This window comes from Myxine glutinosa, chromosome 14 (genome assembly GCF_964187855.1).
Source record: "Myxine glutinosa chromosome 14, kmMyxGlut1.1, whole genome shotgun sequence".
Taxonomy (NCBI): domain Eukaryota; kingdom Metazoa; phylum Chordata; class Myxini; order Myxiniformes; family Myxinidae; genus Myxine; species Myxine glutinosa.
This window is the reverse complement of record NC_136274.1, coordinates 14,037,998-14,050,175: the sequence shown is the minus strand read 5'-3', so window position 1 is coordinate 14,050,175 and position 12,178 is coordinate 14,037,998. Positions and strand designations below refer to the sequence as shown.

Here is a 12,178-nt window from a genome sequence, read left to right as displayed (position 1 = left end):
TGCACCACTGCACCAGCAACATACCAGGCAGCAACAACACAGCATGCACCAACAACACAGCATGCACCAACAACACAGCATGCACCAACAACACAGCATGCACCAACAACACAGCATGCAGCAACAACACAGCATGCACCAACAACACAGCATGCACCAACAACACACCATGCACCAACAACACAGCATGCAGCAACAACACAGCATGCACCAACAACACAGCATGCAGCAACAACACAGCATGCACCAACAACACAGCATGCACCAACAACACAGCATGCACCAACAACACAGCATGCAGCAACAACACAGTATGCACCAACAACACAGCATGCACCAACAACACAGCATGCACCAACAACACAGCATGCACCAACAACACAGCATGCAGCAACAACACAGCATGCACCAACAACACAGCATGCAGCAACAACACAGCATGCACCAACAACACAGCATGCACCAACAACACAGCATGCACCAACAACACAGCATGCACCAACAACACAGCATGCAGCAACAACACAGCATGCACCAACAACACAGCATGCACCAGCAACAGAGCATGCAGCAACAACACAGCATGCAGCAACAACATAGCATGCACCACTGCACCAGCAACATAGCAGGCAGCAACAACACAGCATGCAGCAACAACACAGCATGCACCAACAACACAGCATGCAGCAACAACACAGCATGCAGCAACAACACAGCATGCACCACTGCACCAGCAACATAGCAGGCAGCAACAACACAGCATGCACCAACAACACAGCATGCACCAACAACACAGCATGCACCAACAACACAGCATGCACCAACAACACAGCATGCAGCAACAACACAGCATGCAGCAACAACACAGCATGCACCAACAACACAGCATGCACCAACAACACAGCATGCACCAACAACACACCATGCACCAACGACACAGCATGCAGCAACAACACAGCATGCACCAACAACACAGCATGCAGCAACAACACAGCATGCACCAACAACACAGCATGCACCAACAACACAGCATGCAGCAACAACACAGCATGCACCACTGCACCAGCAACATAGCAGGCAGCAACAACACAGCATGCACCAACAACACAGCATGCACCAACAACACAGCATGCACCAACAACACAGCATGCACCAACAACACAGCATGCACCAACAACACAGCATGCACCAACAACACAGCATGCAGCAACAACACAGCATGCAGCAACAACACAGCATGCACCAACAACACAGCGTGTACCAACAACACAGCATGCAGCAACAACACAGCATGCAGCAACAACACAGCATGCACCACTGCACCAGCAACATAGCAGGCAGCAACAACACAGCATGCACCAACAACACAGCATGCACCAACAACACAGCATGTACCAACAACACAGCATGCAGCAACAACACAGCATGCACCAACAACACAGCATGCACCAACAACACAGCATGCAGCAACAACACAGCATGCACCAACAACACAGCATGCACCAACAACACAGCATGCAGCATCAACACAGCATGCAGCAACAACACAGCATGCACCACTGCACCAGCAACATAGCAGGCAGCAACAACACAGCATGCACCAACAACACAGCATGCACCAACAACACAGCATGCACCAACAACACAGCATGCACCAACAACACAGCATGCACCAACAACACAGCATGCACCAACAACACAGCATGCAGCAACAACACAGCACGCACCAACAACACAGCATGCACCAGCAACATAGCAGGCAGCAACAACACAGCATGCACCAACAACACAGCATGCACCAACAACACAGCATGCAGCAACAACACAGCATGCAGCAACAACACAGCATGCAGCAACAACACAGCATGCAGCAACAACACAGCATGCACCAACAACACAGCATGCACCAACAACACAGCATGCACCAACAACACAGCATGCACCAACAATACAGCATGCACCAACAACACAGCATGCACCAACAACACAGCATGCAGCAACAACACAGCACGCACCAACAACACAGCATGCACCAGCAACATAGCAGGCAGCAACAACACAGCATGCACCAACAACACAGCATGCACCAACAACACAGCGTGCAGCAACAACACAGCATGCAGCAACAACACAGCATGCAGCAACAACACAGCATGCAGCAACAACACAGCATGCAGCACGAACACAGCATGCAGCAACAACACAGCATGCAGCAACAACACAGCATGCAGCAACTACACAGCATGCAGCAACAACACAGCATGCAGCAACAACAGAGCATGCAGCAACTACACAGCATGCACCAACAACACAGCATGCAGCAACAACACAGCATGCAGCAACTACACAGCATGCAGCAACAACACAGCATGCACCAACAACACAGCATGCACAAACAACACAGCATGCACAAACAACACAGCATGCACAAACAACACAGCATGCACCAACAACACAGCATGCAGCAACAACACAGCATGCAGCAACTACACAGCATGCAGCAACAACACAGCATGCACCAACAACAGAGCATGCAGCAACAACACAGCATGCACCAACAACACAGCATGCATGCATGCAGCAACAACACAGCATGCAGCAGCAACAGAGCATGCAGCAACAACACACCATGCCCATACAGCATGCACTAACAACACAGCATGCACCACGCATTCTGCACCACGCATTATGCACCACACAGTATGCACCACACAGTATGCACCACACAGTATGCACCATACAGCATGCACCATACAGTATGCACCACACAGCATGCACCAACAACACAGTATGCACCACACAGTATGCACCACACAGTATGCACCACACAGTATGTACTACACAGCATGCACCACACAGCATGCACCACACAGTATGCACCACACAGTATGCACCATACAGCATGCACCATACAGTATGCACCACACAGCATGCACCAACAACACAGTATGCACCAACAACACAGTATGCACCAACAACACAGTATGCACCACACAGCATGCACCACACAGTATGCACCACACAGTATGCACCACCAGTATGCACCACACAGCATGCACCACACAGTATGCACCACCAGTATGCACCGCACAGCATGCACCACCAGTATGCACCACCAGTATGCACCAACAACACAGTATGCACCACACAGTATGCACCACACAGTATGCACCACACAGTATGCACCGCACAGCATGCACTACACAGTATGCACCACAAAGTATGCACCATCAGTATGCACCGCACAGCATGCACCACACAGTATGCACCACACAGCATGCACCACACAGTATGCACCACACAGTATGCACCACACAGCATGCACCACCAGTATGCACCATCAGTATGCACCGCACAGCATGCACCACACAGTATGCACCATCAGTATGCACCATCAGTATGCACCACACAGCATGCACCACACAGCAAGCACCACACAGTATGCACCACATAGCATGCACCACACAGTATGCACCATCAGTATGCACCGCACAGCATGCACCACACAGTATGCACCACACAGCATGCACCACACAGTATGCACCACACAGCATGCACCACACAGTATGCACCACACAGCATGCACCACACAGTATGCACCACACAGCATGCACTACCAGTATGCACCGCACAGCATGCACCACACAGTATGCAACAACACAGCATGCACCGCTGCCCTCTTGGATTTACCCTGAATGTTTTGACCCGCATTGCTGTCTCTTCCTAAATAAGTTTCCCATGTTTGACCATATATCATTAGTCATTACACAGAATTTCAGTATCGAAATAGTACATTCTTTATTGCAACTTGTGTAATGAAGCTGCTTGTCGACCTTGAGCCGCTTTTGCAGAACCCCAGGCGCAAGATCCTCTCGAATGAGACGCACGTTGCGCTCAGATGGCCGCTCACCTGTACCTGTTCTGCATCCAAAACAATGAGATAACATCCTGGTGGAAGATTCTCCGAACAATTGAAACTCGCAGTGCTGTGGAATCCCAAGGAGTTTTTGACCCGATTGTTGTGTCGACGTTGGTCATGCGGGTTGGTTGCTCCGGTGTTTTCCAAGAGACTTTTAACCACTACTCCTGGTTGCCTCGAGCGTAATAAGCATAAATCGATGCAACAAACTTGCTGCAACTTCACTGTGAAAGAAGGAAAAAAACAAATCGCAATTGCTTCCAAAGACAGTTTGTCACTTCCATTCGTACTCCGGCTGCTGTCGCCATTTCCCTCTTAATGGAAGCGTTTGGCGCTCGGACCGGTCTTGATGGTAATGAGAAACCCAAACATGAAGCAGTTAGGGTTCGGGTTGGAAGTATTTCTTCCTGTATTCGGGTTTCCTAATGGAACTTTCTTCGTTTCACCAAGTCGTGTATTTTCCACAACAGGCAACGTTAACAGACCATTAGCTTGCGCCGCCGGCTCCTTAACGCTGCAAGAAATGTTCCCCGCGATGATTGCCGACATTATCTTTTGGGAAAACATTCCCATAAAAATGGCGACAAGAATGTCTCCGGAGCTTTGTTTTTGCACGGCGATATAACCTGCCTGGCGTTATGGGAGAAGCTCCAAGAATCGCACGCACAAGGTAATAATGACTTTGAAACAAACGCTCATTGCGACATCAATCGCCAGTCGAACTGAGGGTTTTGGGTTTGGAGTTCTTTGGGTTTCTTTGTGTGGTCTTGGAGACCGTGGTTTGCTCGAGGTCCTCTTGTGCCTTGCGTATCGTCTCCGTTCCACTGCAACCTCCTGCGACTCTTTTTACCTCCACCAAAGGTGGATGGACGTTATGTTTTCAACCCTGTCTGTCCGTTTCTTTGTGAACAAAATATCTCAACAGGTTGTGGACGGATTCGGACGAAATTTGGCCGACAGGTCGCGTATGTGACAAGGACGAAATGGTTAGATTTTGGTGAAGATCTGGATTCGGATCCGGCTACTAGAAGTTCTTCAGTGGTTTTTCACCATTGGGAGATAGGGCCAAAACTATACATAGCAGGATATCTCAAAAAGTTATGGATGGATTTGGACGAAACTATGTGGACAGGTTGTGTGTGTTACAAGTAAGAATCGATTACATTTTGGTGAAGTTCTGAATATGGATTCGGATATGAGAATTATTTAATATTTTAAGTGATTATTCACCATTGAGTGATGGGGCTAAAATCAACATGTAGCAGGATATCTCAAAACGTTATGGACTGATTTGGACGAAACTATGTGGACAGGTTGTGCGTGTTACAAGTAAGAATCGATTACATTTTGGTGAAGTTCTGAATATGGATTCGGATATGAGAATTATTTAATATTTTAAGTGATTATTCACCATTGAGTGATGGGGCTAAAATCAACATGTAGCAGGATATCTCAAAACGTTATGGATGGATTTGGACGAAACTTTGTAGACAGGTTGTGCGTGTTACAAGGAAGAATCGATTACATTTTGGTGAAGTTCTGAATATGGATTCGGATATGAGAATTATTTAATATTTTAAGTGATTATTCACCATTGAGTGATGGGGCTAAAATCAACATGTAGCAGGATATCTCAAAACGTTATTGATGGATTTGGACGAAACTATGTGGACAGGTTGTGTGTGTGACAAGGAAAAATCGATTAGATTTTGGTGAAGTTCTGAATATGGATTCGGATATGAGAATTATTTAATATTTTAAGTGATTATTCACCATTGAGTGATGGGGCTAAAATCAACATGTAGCAGGATATCTCAAAACGTTATTGATGGATTTGGACGAAACTTTGTAGACAGGTTGTGTGTGTTACAAGGAAGAAACGATTAGATTTTGGTGAAGTTCTGAATATGGATTCGGATATGAGAATTATTTAATATTTTAAGTGATTATTCACCATTGAGTGATGGGGCTAAAATCAACATGTAGCAGGATATCTCAAAATGTTATAAACGGATTTGGACGAAACTTTGTGGACAGGTTGTGTGTGTGACAAGGAAGAATCGATTAGATTTTGGTGAAGATCTGAATATGGATTCGGATATGAGAATTATTTAATATTTTAAGTGATTATTCACCATTGAGTGATGGGGCTAAAATCAACTTGTAGCAGGATATCTCAAAACGTTATTGATGGATTTGGACGAAATTTTGTGGACAGGTTGTGTGTGTGACAAGGAAGAATCGATTAGATTTTGGTGAAGATCTGAATATGGATTCGGATATGAGAATTATTTAATATTTTCAGTGATTATTCACCATTGAGTGATGTGGCTAAAATCAACATGTAGCAGGATATCTCAAAACGTTATTGATGGATTTGGACGAAATTTTGTGGACAGGTTGTGTGTGTGACAAGGAAGAATCGATTAGATTTTGGTGAAGTTCTGAATATGGATTCGGATATGAGAATTATTTAATATTTTCAGTGATTATTCACCATTGAGTGATGTGGCTAAAATCAACATGTAGCAGGATATCTCAAAACGTTATTGATGGATTTGGACGAAATTTTGTAGACAGGTTGTGTGTGTGACAAGGAAGAAACGATTAGATTTTGGTGAAGTTCTGAATATGGATTCGGATATGAGAATTATTTAATATTTTAAGTGATTTATTCACCATTGAGTGACGGGGCTAAAATCAACATGTAGCAGGATATCTCAAAACGTTATTGATGGATTTGTACGAAACTTGGTGGACAGGTTGTGTGTGTGACAAGGAAGAATCGATTAGATTTTGGTGAAGATCTGAATATGGATTCGGATATGAGAATTATTTAATTTTTAAAGTGATTATTCACCATTGAGTGATCGAGAATTGGGAGATAGGGCCAAAACTATACATAGCAGGATATCTCAAAAAGTTATGGATGGATTTGGACGAAACTATGTGGACAGGTTGGGTGTCTGACAAGGACTATTCAATGAGATTTTGGAGAAGATTTGGATCCGGCTAGTAGAATCTTTTAAGTAATTCTTCTCTATTGGGAGATAGGGCCAAAAGCGATATATAGCAGGATATCTCAAAACGTTATGGATGGATTTGGACGAAACTATGTGGACAGGTTGTGTGTGTTACAAGGAAGAATCGATTATATTTTGGTGAAGTTCTGAATATGGATTCGGATATGAGAATTATTTAATATTTTAAGTGATTATTCACCATTGAGTGATGGGGCTAAAATCAACATGTAGCAGGATATCTCAAAACGTTATGGACTGATTTGGACGAAACTATGTGGACAGGTTGTGTGTGTTACAAGGAAGAATCGATTAGATTTTGGTGAAGTTCTGAATATGGATTCGGATATGAGAATTATTTAATATTTTAAGTGATTATTCACCATTGAGTGATGGCCGATGGGGCTAAAATCAACTTGTAGCAGGATATCTCAAAACGTTATAAACGGATTTGGACGAAACTTTGTGGACAGGTTGTGTGTGTGACAAGGAAGAATCGATTAGATTTTGGTGAAGTTCTGAATATGGATTCGGATATGAGAATTATTTAATATTTTAAGTGATTATTCACCATTGAGTGATGGGGCTAAAATCAACATGTAGCAGGATATCTCAAAACGTTATTGATGGATTTGGACGAAACTTTGTAGACAGGTTGTGTGTGTTACAAGGAAGAAACGATTAGATTTTGGTGAAGTTCTGAATATGGATTCGGATATGAGAATTATTTAATATTTTAAGTGATTATTCACCATTGAGTGATGGGGCTAAAACCAACATATAGCAGGATATCTCAAAACGTTATGGACGGATTTGGACGAAACTTGGTGGACAGGTTGTGTGTGTTACAAGGAAGAATTGATTCAATTTTGGTAAGGATTCGGTTCCGGCTAGTATAATTTTTTAATTGATTCTTCACCATTGGGAGATGGGGCCAAGAACGATACATAGCAGGATATCTCAAAAAGTTGTGGACGGATGATTTTGATTAAATGTGATTCTGTATTGTGATTGTCTGGTCTACTCTAGGATACAAAATGTAAACGGTTCACCTGGCGGAGGTATGCTCTCTACTAGGTTCCGTTCAAGTTGACAACTGCTTTGGATGCTTGCGTAGACATTTGTTGCTCAAGCCTCAAGGTATTATTCCTTTCGTTCAGGAGACCCCTGACTTTTTGAATGCTGATGATTCTGAAATTCTACGAAGTCGCGGAAAATCCGGGTTTTGTTATATTTGTTCGCTGAAGAAGAACGAATGTTAAAACATCATCTTGATAAATATTGACTTCCCCTGGAATACCTGGAGAGAGGGGAGAAATCCAGAGTTTTGATCTTTTACCATTATTTGCCCAACCAACAAACTTTTCTGTGCTCGCCTTTCTTTAATATATGTATGGATTTATTTTACTTTGAAAAGTTTTCATTTCTTGAAAATGAAATAAATTCTGTTGGAAGTCTTCTGCGCCCTTCATGTGGCATGCATTCGAGAAGGGATATATAACCCAATTAACTGCTGTTTAATTGTTTGGCTTTGTTTTGTCACTGTTTTACTCATATGAATGCAGGACTGGGTTATTGTCCTATTAGGATTTGGCCTGTGATTAAGTGGAATATGTATAATCTAGCTTGTTTCATGTTTCGACCTTGGATTTTTTTTTTGAGCTGCTCACATTATAGAAACAATGCACTGATATTGTGGCTGGAGAGGAGGGTGGCGGAGGTGAACAGGAGGACTGTTCATGAATAACCAACCAGCTTGATGATGTAAACTAGAAGTAGAGAGAGAGAGAAGAGAGAGAGCGGAGATAGAAGGTGTATTATCATGACAATGTCGAAGACCACGTGATTTAGTGATTATTTGTCACATGGAACCCCTGGAGGGAAGAGGAGAATCAGAGTATACATGAGAATTTCGATACAACAACAACAACAACATGCATTTTAAAGGCCATTTTCCCTGCTAGAGTGGGGGTTAGCCTTGCGGTCCCCATGACAATCTTCTCCATTTTGCCCTATTTTCTGCATCTCTCCTTGTTAACCCCCTTGTCCGCATTTCTTCTTCCACCATCTTTAGCCAAGTCTTTCTCGGTCTTCCCCGTCCTCTGCTTCCTTCTACATTCATTTCCACCACACTTCTCAACCAGTCACTTTCATCCTTCCTCAACACATGACCAAACCATCTCAACCTGTTCCTCTTCACAGCATCAATCACAGGCTCTATTCCCATCATCTTTCGCAATTCATCATTTGTCTTCCTCTCTCTCAACGATACTCCGCACATCCGTCGAACCATTCGCATTTCCACCCTTTCCAACCTTCGTTGCTGCTCTACGTTCATTACCCATGTCTCGCTCCCATAAATCATAACATTTCTCACACATGCAGCATACACCTTTCCCTTCAGCTTCAATGGCACTCCCCTCATCATCAGCACGCCACTCAGTTCCCGAAACTTCTTCCATGCACATCTCACTCGAGCAACCGTTGTCTGAGTCTGATCCACCTTCTCCATTCAGCATGTCTCCGAGGTAGCAAAATGTTTTCACAACTTCCAGCTTCACGCCATCTCCAAGATCCAACTCAACATTTCCTCCATCTGCAGCTCCCTCTGTGCACACCTTACATTTGAATGTAGCTGCCACACTGGTTAATGACCCTCTCAGACCACTACATTTTTGATGAACCCACTCAGCGCACATTGTACATTGAATGGAGTTCACTCCGACACCCTTCCTACACACAGCACAGGGCCACTTCCCAGTTCTTTCCACCTCACCACATGCTTTACCACTTGCCATCACCTTTGTCTTTCCGATATTCACCTTCAGACCTTTTGTCTCCTTACATTCCTTCCACGTGTTCATCTTTTCCTTCAGTCCATCCATACTTTCCGCAATCAACACCAGATCATCTGCATACAACAACTCCCACGGTAAACCCTCCTTTACGTTCTGAGCCAGCACCTCCATCACAGCTACAAATAGTAGTGGACTTAGTACCGACCCCTGATGCACTCCCACCTTCCCCTCAAACTCACCACTGTTCCCGTCCTTCGTCCTTACAGCTGTGCGCGCTCTTTTGTACATTGCCATCACTACTCTGATCAACCATTCCTCCACTCCTAACTTCCTCAATGCCCATGTCAATACTTTGCGTGGTACCCTATCGAATGCTTTCTCCAGATCAACAAACCCAAGAAACAACTTCTTCCTCTTCTCCATGTACTTCTCCTGCAACTGCCTCACAACGAAAAGCGCGTCTGTCGTTCCTCTTCCTGGCATGAATCCAAACTGCATTTCGTCGATCTTCACTTTCTTCCTTATCCTCCTCTCCAACACCCTTTCCAATACCTTTGTTCCATGCTCCAATAACTTTATCGCTCGGTACGAGCCACACTCCAGAGGGTCACCTTTCCCCTTGTATAGAGGGACGAGGGTACTCAGTTCCCAAGCCACTGGAATGCGGCCTGCTTTCACCACCAGATTACAGATCTCTGTCATTCTCTTCACACCCCAACTTCCTGCTGCCTTCAACATATCTCCCACAACTCCCGTCGGCCCTCCCGCTTTTCTACCCTTCATTGCTTTTATCGCTTCCTCAACTTCCTTCTCAGTTATCTTCTCTGCCGGTCCTAAAACTGGGTTACTCTCTATGTTGCCATCCCATTCATTCTCTGTATTCAACAGCATTTCCATATATCTTTTCCATCTTCCTTTAATTCCATCTGGGTCGACAACGATTTGTCCCACTTCATCCTTCAAGCAACTCACCCCCATCACATCACACCTCTCTTTCGCTATCTGCTTTGCAATCCTGAATACTGCTTTCTGACCCTCTTCCGAATCCAAGCGTTCTCCGAACATTTTCCTACATGCCTCCTGCGCCTTTGCTACCTCTTTCTTTGCAGCCTTCCTGGCTGCTATATAACTTTCATGCTCTGCTGTTTCTGCTCCCGTACCCTTCGCCTTCTGCCACTCCTTGAACTTCTTCCTCTTCTCGTCAATCCTCTTTCCAACTTCATCAACCCACCACCATGTTTCCGAGTGCCTCGGTGGTCCTTTTGTCCATCCACATACCTCACCAACGGCTCCCAACAGACTAGCTTTCATCGACATCCAACCCTGACACAAGAATTTCGATACTGTGACCATATTTATATTGCGCATTGCTGCAATGACAGGAAGCACCATTTTCATGGATTACATACACTACTGGTCAAAAGTTTTAGAACACCTCAATTTTTCCAGTTTTTATTGAAATTTGCACAGTTTAATGTCTCAATGTACTCTGAAATTAAGCATAGAACAAATAAACAATTGGAGATAAAAAATAAATCATAGAATCATTGCAAAGAAATTGCAAAGAAAGCCAAGGTGTCAGTGAGTACAGTTTCCTACACCATCAAAAGGCACTTGGAAACTGGAGGAAACTCTGACAGGAAGACGTCTGGCAGACCCAAAGCCACAACAGAATCAGAAGACAAGTTTCTGAGAGTCAACAGCTTGCGTGATAGGCGGCTCACAGGACAACAGCTTCAAGCACAGCTTAACACTGGTCGATGTAAGCAAGTCTCAGTTTCAACTGTGAAGAGAAGACTTCGAGCTGCAGGTTTGACAGGTCGAGTGGCAGTAAGAAAGCCATTGCTAAGATGGAAAAATAAGAAAAAGAGGCTTGCCTGGGCCATGAAGCACTGCCAGTGGACTACTGAAGACTGGAAGAAGGTCTTATGGACCGATGAATCAAAATTTGAAATCTTTGGTTCATCACGCAGGGTTTTTGTACGCCGTCGTGTAGGCTAAAGGATGGTTCCTCAGTGTGTGACACCAACTGTCAAACATTAGGAGGAAGCGTGACTGTCTGGGGCTCATTTGCTGGATCCAGAGTCGGCGACTTGCACAGAGTGACTGGCACCCTGAACCAAAAGGGCTACCACAGCATTTTGCAGCGCCATGCAATACCCTGTGGTATACGCCTAGTTGGTCAGGGGTTCATCCTACAGCAAGATAATGACCCTAAACACACCTCCAGGCTATGTCAAAACTACCTTCGAGGAAAAGAACAAGACGGTAGGCTTCAAATCATGGAATGGCCAGCACAGTCTCCAGACTTAATCCCCATCGAGCTGGTTTGGGTTGAACTGGACAGAAGGGTGAAAGTAAAGCAACCTACAACTGCAACACATTTGTGGGAACTTCTGCAACAGTGTTGGGAAGAACTTCCCGAATAATATTTGATTTCA

At 44.5% G+C, this 12,178-nt stretch overlaps 1 protein-coding gene across 1 annotated transcript in view; it reads left to right on the top strand.

Annotated features, from left to right (window-relative positions):
- The window catches only part of LOC137416836 (transmembrane protein 132E), a 624,957-nt gene that overhangs the window by 467,808 nt on the left and 144,971 nt on the right, over positions 1 to 12,178 (top strand). The window lies entirely within an intron of this gene.